The 14,689-nt window shown below is 34.1% G+C and overlaps 1 protein-coding gene across 2 annotated transcripts in view; it reads left to right on the top strand.

Moving 5' to 3' along the window:
- Positions 1–1,034: 1,034 nt before the first annotated feature.
- Positions 1,035–14,689, top strand: part of LOC126968998 (anti-apoptotic protein NR13-like) — a 55,972-nt gene continuing 42,317 nt past the window's right edge. For both annotated transcript variants that reach the window (XM_050814264.1, XM_050814263.1), the window contains exon 1: positions 1,035–1,305. The gene's annotated coding sequence lies outside the window, so the exon portion shown is untranslated. The remainder of the gene's footprint in view (positions 1,306–14,689) is intronic.

Genomic DNA, 14,689 nt, shown 5'->3' with positions numbered 1-14,689 from the left:
GACGGATTGGTTGACACTTGCTTGACAATCTTCATTCAGTGACATGTGTCATTGCTTGCCAAAGCTAAAAATAAAGACACAATTTTAGTCAAATGATCCTATCTTACAATGACGTTTTATGTATAGAACGACATTGCTATCTTAAATTAATTAATACCTAGGCTCTTGCCTCTTGCTGCTCGACCACGTGCGTGACAAGCTACGTCTACACTCGCGATATTACATTACATTATATGTCACATTGTGTTAGTGTGCGTCCATTGCTCAAAATAGAGGTAACTTTAAACCTCAATTTTTGAAGTGAAAACTTCTTTAGCGGCGTTGGAGCACTTTTCTTGGGAATGGTATAAAATGTTAAACTTGCGTCAGGACACGTGGCCCTGATCGAAAATTCGTAAGACAGTACGAACTGCTTTGTTAATCAGTAATCCTGGTATTTTTATACTGATAAATAAAGTAACTCGTACGAAATTATTCCCTAACCTTTCCAAAATATTCTAAAACGCACCACGTTAATGTTCAAGTTTTCACTTACGCCGGAACTCCCGGAGTGCAACCCATTATTGTTCGACGTTTTCACGATATCCATATTGTTGAAATCATAATTTGGTGCGGCGGCCAAAATAATTGTTTTATAAATAATAGCTGGCAACGGCGCCTCGAACGTTTCGCTTTTCGGTTCATCGAGTTTAAAATCACAACGATTCTGAAGAAGTATCACTTCAACATTAAAAACAAATAGAATAACTTCAAATCATTCAACAATACGTACGATAGCCGCCAGTACAAGTACAAGAACCGCGGCCCGCGATAATCAATTAGTTTTCGGTCCAGCCACGTTCTACTCGCGGTCGCGGTCAGTTGAATTAGGAACGCGTGAAACGAATTATTCATTTTAGAATGAACAACTTCTAAATCATTGTAATAGCATATTGGTTACGGATTAGTGTTCATTTTGAATCCTACAAAGCGATGTAGGTATTGATGCGTCTCGTAGCAGCCGGCACCGGCGTTCATAATGTATCCAGCCACCACTCACCACTAGCCAGTCCGCAGTCGTCACTCGTCACTCGTAAGTCGTAACTCGTAACACAGTTGATAGACGCGCGCCTCGCGCATCGCTCGTGCAACAGCAGCTAATGTGATTGTCGCCGGTATTCGCTATCGAAGCTATTTACCTAGTGATCGGTGCTCGTCATACAATATTCATTTTCAAGAAGGTTTTATCTCGAAGCAACAGCTGTGTATCAGTGAAGCTGAAACGGAGATTAGGATTTCGAATTTAGCGATAAAGATTTATTCAAGGTAATTTTTGTTTTTTATTTAAGTCGGCAAAGTTATTTAAGTTTTAGTTAGTATGGACATATTAAAATTCTTTAAGTTTTTAATTACTTCAATGTAATTTTATTGGTCTGACTCTTGCGCACGATTTTAGTTAATTTCGCAAAATATTATATTAGTTTTGCATAGGTAGGTAGGTACTGTATACATCTTTGCAATATTAACCGCGCAATTGCAGTAATTGTGCTACAAAAACATAATTAGGAGAACTTAAACGGGACCTCGAATACCATCAGAACAGTTTATTACAGGTCTGTCTATTTGCCTCTCGATCTGTAGTTTTATCATCGAAAAGTTAAATGACTATAGTAGTAGCATAAAATTTAATAGATTTCATAATATATTAAAAATTGTTTTAAGTGCCTTCACAACAGGCGATATATAATAATTTCTTGTTTGTTGTTCGTTGTGGTCTTGTGGTGGAAGAGCTGCCAGCGAATGTCCAGCATCTCATATAAAGCACATGATGATATAAACACACATACTTGGATGTCGGCCTTTGTGTGTCGGCCGTCGGGTGTACAACTGATACCGCGAGCAGAGGCGACCCGGGTGGCAGAACACTCCAACGGGGGACAAGCGGTAGCGCTGCTCTGGCAGTAGCATTTACCAGTGGAAGGCTCCTTTGCCCAGGATGCCGGCTAGATTATGGGTACCACAACGGCGCCTATTTCTGACATGAAACAGTACAGTGTAAACATTACTGTGTTTCTGTGTGGTTTTACTGGGCAAATTAGACTTAACATCTTATGTTTCAAGGTAACGAGCGCAATTGTAGTGCCGTTTGGAATTTTTTGGCTTTTTCAAGAATTCTGAGCGTTTTAATGGGTAGGGCGTATCAATTACCATCAGCTGAACGTCCTGCTCGTCTCGTGCCTTATTTTCATAAAAAAATTGATATCGCGGCCAGCAGCGACCCGGGTGGTAGCACACCACACACACTCACCAACTAAGGCTTGCGCATATTAGTTCGCGACTGGAAGCGATCAATTTAGTTCGTAGATCCTTTCTCTAATCCGATCGTTCGCCCGATACAGCTTTTCATGTAGCTTACAAAAGAACTGCGTACTACAGTGAACGTCCCCAGATGCGAACTAAAACTGAGCAGAATATTTCGTACATCGAACCTGCGCAAGATAAACAATTCAATAATTTTAGTTTAAGAAGTACATAACGGTATTGGAATTCGAAAAAGGATACGAAGCACAGATTTCTGATAATTAGCATCCGTAGGATTGATAGTAAACTAAAGAACCAATGAGCGAGGGTCCGGGAACTAGTGCGCGTAGTTCGTCTGTGGGAGTGCTCTTTCAAACTAGTTAGTTCGCGAACTACATAAAAACGGGTCACAAGAGGTAGCGTTGCTCTGGCAGTAGCATGGTGATGCGAGTTACCTCCTTAACAAAAGCAGCACCGTGATGAGCGTATCAATTAATATGCAATGACTCTCAATAGCGAGCGTCGGACTCACGACAACTAAGTCTCGACAATCGCATGAATCTGAGCCAAGCTCTCTGTAAACATTGTTCCATATTCAAATTCAAATATTTTTATTCAAAATAGGATTCAAACTCACTTATTGAACGTCTAAAACTATTCATTCAAAGTAGACTGCCTCAGTCCCGAGAAGAACGGGCGCAAGAAACGCAGCGGGCTTTTTTTTTAAATAAAAATATGGATTACAATGTAATATCGCAGAAACCTGAGTAGGTTCGCTTCATTCCCAGTCTTCAAAGAAAGCGCGTACACCTTCCTTAAAGGCCGGCAACGCTCCTGTGATTCCTCTAGTGTTGCAAGAGAATGTGGGCGGCGGTGATCACTTAACACCAGGTGACCCGTACGCTCGTTTGTCCTCCTTTTCCATAAAAAAAAGATTTAGCAGCATGTCCAAATTTGCGATTAATGTTACGAACGACATCCAGCACGAGGTACAGACATTTGAACAAATGTATCCCCAGGGTTCTGTTAACTGTTAAGTGGCCTTATTTAAAAGCGCGTGCGTTACAAAGCCAACTTAACGCCATTTTATAAGACCACTGTCATGCAGGATACAATCATTAGTTAAATAAATATATATTATATACATGGTTCGTTTTTCAAAACAAAGTTTCCATCAGAAAAATTGTTAAAGCCAAAATCAAACGGTGCGTTCATTAGCAGTCCCCTCTCCAATCGCAACATTGATATTGCGAGCTCTTTCTGCCGGGTTAGTTCCGCGTATTCAAAACCAACTCGAATTTTCGAAGTAACCTTAGAATATTAACGCTATTCTAAGGAAGTACCAATCTTTCTTGTTTAAGCTGAATAAAAAAAAGCAACTGTCGATAGGAGATAGAAGAAGAAATACATTTTGAAAAAAGTTTCACTCAAAAATATAAAACCAAGAAGGTTCTATGTCAATTTGATTATTAGATTTAGTATTATGGTAGTCAACACTACGTGCCTTAGCCACGCTTATGTATATCAATCTATTTCAAATGTATGCCTTTATTACAATATTTTTAACCAGAGATTTCCACAGCCACAAGCCACCTTTCATTTTTGTAATCGCAGTAATTTTTTCGTCGGAAATTATTCAATAAACATTCCTAGCACAACGAAATATTTTGAATGAGATTAAAAACAGACAGCTTGCATTGTTCGACATATAATATAGTACACCGCTCCTGTGAGTGCTGTGGTGTTGCAAGAGAGTGACCGTAAGGCACGTCCGCGACCTGTTAGCGGTGTTGTGGCGACCCGCGACCCGCGACTCGAACGAACAACGATAACCAAGCAACAAATATAAAAGTAATTAAAATGTGAGTATTTTAAAAAACTCCACTCGAATTTGTTATTGTCATATTCGTATAATCATAAAAGTCGTCTGACTGGTTTTTTGCTTATTTACTTTTTTACCTATATTGTTCAAATATTGATAACAAACTAGTAACTCGGCAAGTTAATATTATTTTAAGGGCCGCCTCTAAGCTTGTTCGCCTAGATTTTATTGACCCCAAACCTTTTTATTAGATAAATCATGGGGTAGTAGTGCCAACGGTAACAAAAACGTTCCCGCCTTTTTAGACAGACCAAAATATTAAAAGTTTGTTCTCTTATGAGCTGAGTTTTCGCGCGATTCAGATTTCAGACATAATATGGTCGGAACATGATTTCATCACCTCACATCTGAGACGAGCGATGAGACTGAGAGGGGAGAACTGGCTCCTGGCGGGCGGTTCCTTCTAGTGAAAAATGCATTTAATGAGAAGCTGACATTTTCACATTGCAAAGAGACACTTAAATTATATCTACATAACCAACGTACACTTACACATAGTGCGTGTTAGTTGTTATGCTTGGTGCCACTTCTTCTATTACCTCAACTCTTTACGAAGTGGCGATAAAATCAATTAGAAAAAAAAAAACAGTGTGCGTGTAATCTTTACGCGCGATTGAAGTAACACTTAATAATAATTAACTTTAGTAATAATTAACAGATACATTAATATATTACATTAAATTTACATTTAATAAAGCCGTATTACCAACTAAGCCCACACGTATTAATGAAGAGCTAGGAGCATTGTAAGAATTTTGCTATTTTTTTTTCTCGGAAAATTTTACGATATAACTTATCTTTTGAGCAAAGTTGGCATTTTCTCTACCTAAAATAAAAAAATGCCTTACTAGTGTATAATATAATTAATATTATTTTATATATTTTACAAAGAATGATATGTTATATTTTGATATTATTATTCATTCGAATATAAAAACTTACTTACACATAATCAGGTTCTTGATTTTATATTTTTTTCTTATTTATTGATGATAAGCCAATTAAAGTAATAAAAAAATCAATAATTTAAATTTTTGGGGTATAAAAATAGACTACGGCCGATTTTAGACCAACCAAATATATAAATCGTAATAATAATCGTGCATAAAATTTATCGAACTACAATTATTATTGTATTCAATGACCATCTTGCAACCCTATAATTGCGGATCTGTGGATTGAACAGAATAATATAAAAATCGCGATACAAAAATAGGTGTTGAGCGTAGACGGGGAAAAATTTTAAGTTGTATGTATTTTTTAATGCTGAACAATAATATATTTTTTTAATCGCTGGTCCTCGTCACAAATAAGAAGAAGAGTTCGAGAGAAAGTCTGTTCCTAAAGTGCTGAGCGGGAGGAATCTAAATCACAGGTTCTCAACGGGGGCGATAACGCCCCCTTGTGGGCGTTTAAGAAAATTAGGGGGCATTGAGATGGCGCAGATGGGGCGTGGGTAGATAAAAAAATATAGTCTAAAAAGGCCAAAAAATACCCGAAAATACTCTAGGTAAATAAGGTTGAGAAACTATGATCTAAATAAAGAAGAAGCTGGCTGAGGTTCTTACGCCCGTTCTTCTTATCTGAGGCGCACAGTCGTATGACCTTGACGGTCAATAAAGGATTTAAAATCAAACTCTGCAAAATATATTTGAATTTGATAGTTGATAGCTGACATAAAAACATCCATGCAATCACTGAATATCATCCAACAGCTACTCCAAATTTGAATTAGAATGACGGCCGATGAACGTTTGTTAACATTGATATGATGACGTGGCCGTAGGTACTATATCTAATTTATTAAATTCTTGTGTTCCGGTGTTTGTTACCAAATTCTTCCGAAATGGCTTAACCGATTTGTATGAAATTTTGTATGCATATCGGGTAGGTCTGAGAATCGGCTAACATCTATTTTTAATACCACCAAATGTTAAGGGTGAACCCACCCTTAAATATATATTTTTTGACAATTTTTTTAAATTTTATTTTATTATGATTCAGCAGATTATATTATTCTGTTCCATTCGCTATAGGGTTGTAAGCTCGCAGTAGAACGATATATTTGGTAGGTCTGAGAATCGGTCGTCATCTATTTTTTATACCCCAAAAATTTTTTTTATTATTTTTTTTTATTATTACTTTCTATGGCCAAACAACGTTTGCTGGGGCAGGAAGTTATTTATATATAAATTGATATGCCCAAATAACATTTCCTTCTTAAAGGAGGATGACGAGTACGCATGTATTTTGGGACCCACTGAAAGAAGTGGCGTACATCATGGCAACCTATTAATAATTATAGAACGTAACAAAACTAAGAAAAAAGCAAATCGTAAGTAAGTCTAAAAAGGTGGGAGAAAAAAGATATACCTTAAAGTAATACATAACCTAAAATTATTAAACGATAATTTGTATCTTAAGTCTATGCCTAACTACTGTCTGCTAAAAGATAATATATATCTATAATATGTGGAAGGTTGACATTAAGTAAGATTAATATTATGTAAAAAGTGCTAAAATAATTGAGGATTAACAATTCATACTTTTTTCAAGCAAGTATCGATACTTTTAAAGAAGTTACCTACTCATTTAATATCAAAAAACGATAATAATCTTATTGTGAATTACTATTGATTTAAGTAGGTATCGATAGTTCGATGGTGTCGCAAGACGTAACATCGAAATTGATGATCGCATTTTTTGACATGACAAGGGCTGTCATGTCAAAAAAATGTAGATGTCAATTGCGCAAAACGTTCCGTTAGTGCACGATGACTTATTTTTTAATAAATATTTTTTTATATAAACATCGTATAAACTTATGTTTAGAATTAATATAAACTTGTACTTGACGATGCTTCCTTAATTTTTAAATTATGTGGGTCCATTCTCGCTATTCTCCTTTAAATTAATTACGATCACTTTGATCGCATGACCGACAGCGGTGGATTTGAATCAGATCATGATCATTTCAATATTTGAAAACTTTCATTCAATGATTAACATATTATGACGTCCTTAGTTATGTCCTCGTAAATAAGTTACTGTGGTAACTGTCCCACATGTATTTAACGTATAATAAAGCTGTACAGTAATTGTTTCAGAGGTTTACCGAACCTCGCTTATCTAAAAAGCAAATTTGATCAAAGATTGTGTTACTTACAACAGGTAACCGTAACTTTACTCAATTGTGTGCACGTTGTCCCCGAAACATTCATTTTATCTTAAAAGAAAGGTAGCGTTGTTTATTCAGGTTTATTATAAATTTCGTCTGGAGCTTAAACTGGCGTGTTTTATTACGACGCAAGGTTTGCACAAGATCTAAAGAATGGCCGATAAGAATCATTTGAATACTTAGAATATTCCAAATTAAATTATTACAACCTGTAGAACTTACATACAACGGAATGAATGAATCCTTTATTGTAAGCATACTAAAAAGGTACATTCATTACTTATGCTTCAACTTAATATACTAAAAAGTCAAAGTCAAAGTCAAAAAATCTTTATTCACTGTAAAACATTATAAGTTATTTAGTGCAAGTCAGGATGAAGTACAAAAGTTACAATAGCATTCAAATGAGTATAACAATATTCAATAACAAAAATTTAGAACATTAATTCCAACTATGTATCTTTATCATTCAAATAATCTTTCACATTATAATAGGCATTTATTTTTTACGATACGTTTAAATTTTCTAATAGGTAACATTTTAATTTCATTTGGGAGTTTATTATAAAATATAACACAATCCATTTTAAAAGATAGTAGATGGAATTGCGAGTTTATGTTTGTTTCGAGTATTGACACTGTGTACATCACTATTCTTTTTAAATTGGCTAATATTTTTATGGGCGTATAGGAGGTTCTCGTATATGGCAGTGTACTGTCATAATATTTATTTCACTAAACTTTTCTCTCAATGAATCCCTTGAACGCATTTTATAGACTGCTCAAATTGCTCTTTTCTGCAGCACAAGTATGTTTTCAATATCTGCAGCCCTACCCCACAATATAATTCCGTAAGACATGACACTATGAAAGTAGCTGAAACATACAAGTCTAGCCGTTTCAACATCTGTCAGCTGCCTAATTTTTTTTATCGCAAATACTGCAGAGCTAAGTCGATTACATAAGTTTTTTATGTGAGCACCCCATTGTAGCTTAAAGTTTAATGTAATGCCTAGGAATGTTGTCGTTTCTACTACATCAAGTTTGTCATTATTAATTTTTATAGGTGTTGGTTGGTGCTTTAAATTTGGAAGTGTAAGCCTTACACATTTTGTTTTCCTTTCGTTTAAAAGTAAGTTATTAACATTAAACCAATTTACTACTTCAGCAATGTCGTCGTCAATCTGACAGAAAGTTTTTTGCTGGCGTTTTATTTTAAATAACAAAGATGTATCGTCAGCAAACAGTATAATATCATGTTTATTTCGAATAAGGTATGGTAAAACCTTTCACGTAAACCAGGAACAAAAAAGGACCCAAGACTAAGCCCTGCGGTACACCCATCGATATGATAGAGCCAGTTGATCTTTTTCCATTAATGTCTACTCTTTGAATCCTATTACACAAGTATGATTTTATTAAATCTAGTGAAACATCTCTAACCCCATAGTGGTGAAATTTTTGAAGTAAGGTTTCATGATGGACGCAGTCGAATGCCTTGGACAAATCACAAAACACTCCTAACGCATCACATGAATCCTCCCAAGCATTCAAAATATTTCTTATTAACTCGATACTAGCATCTGTGGTTGAAAGGCTTAGATTTAGTAAAAACCATATTGTTTATTATGCATGAGGTTATTATTGTAAAAATGGTTAATTAATTGCGTTAACATAATTTTTTTGAAAATCTTGCTAAACGTTGGTAGTACTGATATGGGTCTAAAATTGGTGGGGTCAGCTTTATCTCCCGACTTAAATAGAGGAGTGATCTTGCTCTGTTTCATTTGGTTTGGAAATATACCGCAATCTACACACTTATTGTAAATAAAAGCTAAGTCTTTGGCTACAATTTCTTTTACAGATTTCACTACGTTAACAGAGATTCCCCAGAGATCTTTAGTTTTCTTAACGCTAATTAGTCTAAACGTTTTAATAATCTCTATGCAATCAACATGCTTAAATTTAAAGTTTGTATTACATAAAGATACGTTTTTCTGGAGCAGTTTCATTGCAGATATAGGTGAGGAATTTAGATATTTTGTCGTAGAGACCGTAAATCAGTAAAAAACTTTTCAAATGTATCCGCAATTTCAGAATCTGTTTTTATGTTTTTGTTACCATCTTTAATTTGAATTCATTATTTCTCTTATTAGTTTACCGATCTCCTCATTTATAATTTTCCAAGTTGTTTTTATTTTGTCATTGTTTTTTTTAATCTTTAAACTTATGTTGTGAGACTTAGCTAATTTACAATCGTTCTTGAATTCTTTAGAATATAACCTTACATAATTTTTAAATTTTGCACTTGTATTAAATCGCCTCTCTTCATTTCATATAAGTTATACAATGTTTGTCTACGTTTGTGTAAATCGACGGAAGCCCAGTCATTAAAAGATAAAGTACTTTTTGGAATAAATGATTTTGAAATGAAAATAGAGTTAAACAGTTTAGTAAATGATTGAAAAAATATGTTGTACATTGCATTGGCATCTAAGTTAAGTTGAGGTAGGAATAAAGAATTGGAACTGAGGCAATTTTTCAATTGATTTAAACGATAATTTGTTACAGGAAACAGGTTACAGGAAAAATTATTATAGTTATATTTCATCTGATATATGTTATAGGTATCTTATGTTAATCTTTACTCACTTGTCCGCCGACATAGGTCTCCTCTAGATCTTTCCATATTTTCCTGACGTAAGTTGTTTTTCTGCATATTAGTCTAGCAATCTTTTAAAACATCTTCCCATCGTATCGTTTGTCTCCCTCTATTTATTTTTCCATATCTTGGATACCACTCTACAATGTCCTTTGTCCATTTATCTTATTTTCTTCTTATCACAATGTTTGTCATGTCCTGTCCAACGCCATTTTAGTTGCTTAATTGTTTTTTCTACACTTTCCATTTTTGTTTTCATTCTTATGTATGTTATTCTTACTTTATCTTGCTTTCTTATTTTCAACATACAATCAATCCTCAATCCCATGTTGCACACAACTAGAGCATTCCTACTACCAGTAATTTTTTTTTCCTCGTCGTCACAGGGTTTTACTGCATCCTGTTGGTAATTGATATTAGTGATGTGTCAATTTCTATTCTCATGATCTCGACATTCTCTAAAGTTTAGATAGCGAATGACACAGAATAGGGGAAACGAATGACTATGGACAGAAAATGTTTTTTTCCTCGTCTTTACACCACGGGTCTTACTACACTTTTATATTAAGATATAGTGTCGTTAAGACGTTAGTGGTGTGATAAGTACAAGTTGTATAACTTTTGTACATAGGTATATTTTTTAACGTAGTACCTATTGCCATAAAATGTCCTAACGAAATATTTAAATATAATTATTATTAAGTTTCGTTTGCGTATTAATAACCAATTTATCTTTTTCAATTTTCTCTTTTTCCTTGGCCTTTTTTCAATGTCAATTTCCATGTCATCTTTTAAGACAGTCGATAGTTTATTATCTGTCGCACAATTTTTGTTAATTATTTTGTTTAGTGAGGAGTACCTGCAATGAAACTTTCGAAACGGCCGCGTGCCAGAAGTAGAGCCACATGCATACATAGTATGGCCGAATTTGGTCCGGCCAAACCATTAGACGCGCTCCGGTACCGGACCATATTTTGGATACTCTTTTTATTTTTAAAAAGTCATTGATGTCAAAAGTAATTGATTAGGTATAATACCAAAATAATATATTATATTCATGTTTTTTTTATCCTCTATATTATATTCTTTAATCGTATAGTAGGCTTGTTGAAGAAGGCGATTCTTTGATGTTGTTTTGAGTTTAAAAGTTGTAAGATATGTAATATTATTTGGAATTTTATTAAAGAACGAGGAATACGAAAGAATTATGTATTTTACCGAGTCTCGTTTTTGAAATAGCGATTTTATTTTTATTTCTTGTATTGATGGTATGTATACCTTTGTTTTGAATGTATTTATTCCTTCTATTATTATATCATTATAAACTAATCGGTATGCTACTGCAAAAATTGAAAGTGTATTTCTAAGGGATTCTCTAGAATTCAGATAAAAGACGGCCTTTTCGCCCTTTTTCGAGGCATTCATTTCCGAATAATATTTTTGCCTTTAAATGAGTAATTTCATATCCAATTTTGAATAAAAATATTTGAATTTGCAAAACGAATATTGTTTCGATATCAGGTGCTTTTCCCCGTATCAAAATTACATATGACATAATGCAAATACAAAACTGAAATAAATCAATCTCGCTGTGTTAGTATCAGTAAGATTTTTAATTCTTCTGATAGCAAAAGTAGCAGCACTCAGTCTATTTAAGACTGCCTCAGTATGAACGCCCCATTGAGGTTTTCCATGTAATACTATTATTCCAAGAAACGAGGTGGAATCTACAAGTTTTCAAGGTTCATTTAATATTATACTCCTTGATAATTTTTTTACATTTTGTAGGGGAATTCAACACTTTTTCTTTTACTGGCGTTATGTTTTTCAAGGACAGATTTATTCTAACTAATGAAGTGTCGTCTGCGAAAAGAACAATCTCACTATATCAATAATTATCCCGAATAGAATAATTTGACGAGGGCTATTCGCGCTATTTATAACCTAGGTCCTAAACAATAAAAACATTTAAAGAAATTTACATTTTGATTATTGCTTCTCAATATACTCTTGATAATGATCTATATGTTCATAAGCACATTGAGAAATTTGCTAGGAACTGTGACTCGGTTAAGTCGAATTAGTAAGTCTTTTATTGGGCGATGTATATGCTTCTACAATATGATCCCAGAATATATACAAAACAAATTTGTTACGAAATTTAAAAAAAAACGTTTGTGTGGGAAAGGTTACTATAGCATAAACGATTTTCTTAATGATACCACAGACTGGGAAGGTAGGGAACACCCTCAGGCTCTTTAATTATAAATGTTTATCGTACGATATTACATTGTAAACCATAATATTTTTATTAAAAAAAAGCCTGCTGAGTTTCTTGCGACCGATCTTCTCAGGTCTGAGGCAGTCTATTTTGAATGGGTGGTAGTTTTTGATGTTCAATAAGTGATTTTGAATCCTTTTTTTAATAAATATATTTGAATTTTAATTTGAGACTTGGGGTAAACTTTTGTAAATAACATACTACCTCATACTCACTCAATAAACAATATAATAGTCATGAGAACTGTGCTTTGTTAAACTTTATAGCAAACACATAAATTAGTACTAATCAACACATTTAACAATAACTTCATAGTTTCAGCAGGTGTGTTACTGTCTGTTAAATTGCAGATATTGAATCTTGTATTGTAAATAATATTTTGAATGGCAGTTAAATATGAATTTAGATGCAGGTTTGTGGTCTCTTGTTGGGCCATTCAGAATTTAAATTATCCTTGAAGCTTCCCATCTGTGTGCTGTCGCTCTACTCCCAATCTGTGGTATCATTAAGAAAGTCATTTATTTTATAGTAACCTTTATCACACAAACGTTTTTTTAAATTTTTTTTTTGAATTTTTCATTTCAGTAATAATACAGTACAGTTCAGTAATAGATACGTAATACAGTAAGTATATAGACCCTTTAAAAAATAAAGATAATATGAGCACATCTTACAACTTTTGTAAGACATTATGAACTTTATTTATTGGTGAACTCATGGTTCATCAGTGATGTCCCCATCTCACACTGAACTGTCACCGAGAACTCACTACAATCGCCCTGATGAAGGACCTCCGAATGGTCAAAAACTAGTCGATACCAACACCGATGAACCTTGAGTAAGCCGATTTATATAAAAAATGACAAGTATTCCAAAATGCTCTTCTGCAGCACAAAGAGTGTATTAATATCGGCAGCATTGCCACATAGCAATATACCATAGGACATAATACTACATTTATAAATAACATTTATTTGTTATATAATCACACTATTTGTAGTTTCGGTATCAAGTACTCGACAATCACGTTTAAAAATTCCGTTACATACAAACAGATATAGATACCAAGCCTATAAAAGTGGAAAAGACTCTTTAAATTATTGTATTGTCATCGATCTGTGATAAGAGTGCAAAGTTTCAATTCAATACAACATTGTAAAGTGGCTAAAAGTAGAATTCAAAGTTTCCGTTACATGAAGACATACGTTCATACGTACCACTTAAACCATTTAAAAAAACAAGGGCCGAGTTTTCTTGCGCCCGTTCTTCACAGGTTTGAGACATACTTTTTCGAGTGGTAGATTTTGACTTTCAATCAGTGATATCATAAAATAAGATTATTTTGAATAAAAATATTTGAAATTGAATTTGTGAGCTGAATAAGTTCTATATTTGAGGCCTTCTAAAACTCATTGGTTACGTCAAGCGGCGTGTGAGGACGTTTCTCATATTACTTTTTGAAAAAAATCTGGGCAAGACAGCAGCTGCCTTTTGGTTTAAAAGCTATTTTGTTACTCTCTTACCAACGCTTCGAATTTTCTTAACTTTCGTAGACAAATGTTTAGAGCTACTAGATGGAGCTGCATCACCAGACGCAATTGATTTCTGTGACAACTTTCTTGTTTACTTAAAGTATAAACTAATGCAAGAATCATGGTGTGAATATATTCTCGAGCCATTTTTTTGCACTGCTGCCACGCAATTTTGAATAAAATACCACAAAAGTCTCGGAGTGCTTTTTTTAAGTACCATAATTGTTTTTAAAATAATTATTATATTACAAACATCCAGCATGACGTATGCTTGTATCACGCAGGCTTGTAATCACATCCAAAGATGAACATGTCGATATCCTCCACGTCACTTGTGTTATCATACATTGGGATAAGGTACCCTGCCAAAAAATCCAAATGATGGCTTTCAATTTAGTGTACGGGCCGTGATATCTTCGAATACTTTTGTTACTTCAGGGAAGGACTTCCACGTTTTTCAAAATGACTTCTTTCCTATCCCACAGCATCCGGATACTGTATCACAACCTATAAGAGCATGGAAGAACAGAATACCACTACATCTGTCTGAACCGAGTGTTGATGCGAGTTGGTGGTTCTAAACTAAATCTTCAAACTTACAATACAAGTATGACTGCGATACTTAGAGATTATTTAATATTTAGAATTTTTTGTTATAACAACACTACTGATATTGTGTCATCTATTTCACAGCGGAAATGTGAAACCGTGCGTAAATAAATTAATATGTATTGTATGTGTCCAATATTGGAAATAAAAATAATTATGGGTCCCAAATCGAAATAAAAACTATCCTATCTCTCAAATTGGACTAAACTGCAGTCCATAAAGTAATCCCCATAAAAATCCGTTCTTTATTTTAGGAGACAAAACA

This window comes from Leptidea sinapis, chromosome 17 (genome assembly GCF_905404315.1).
Source record: "Leptidea sinapis chromosome 17, ilLepSina1.1, whole genome shotgun sequence".
NCBI classification, from domain to species: domain Eukaryota; kingdom Metazoa; phylum Arthropoda; class Insecta; order Lepidoptera; family Pieridae; genus Leptidea; species Leptidea sinapis.
Note: the sequence above shows the minus strand (reverse complement) of the source record. Positions and strands in the feature narration are given on the sequence as shown.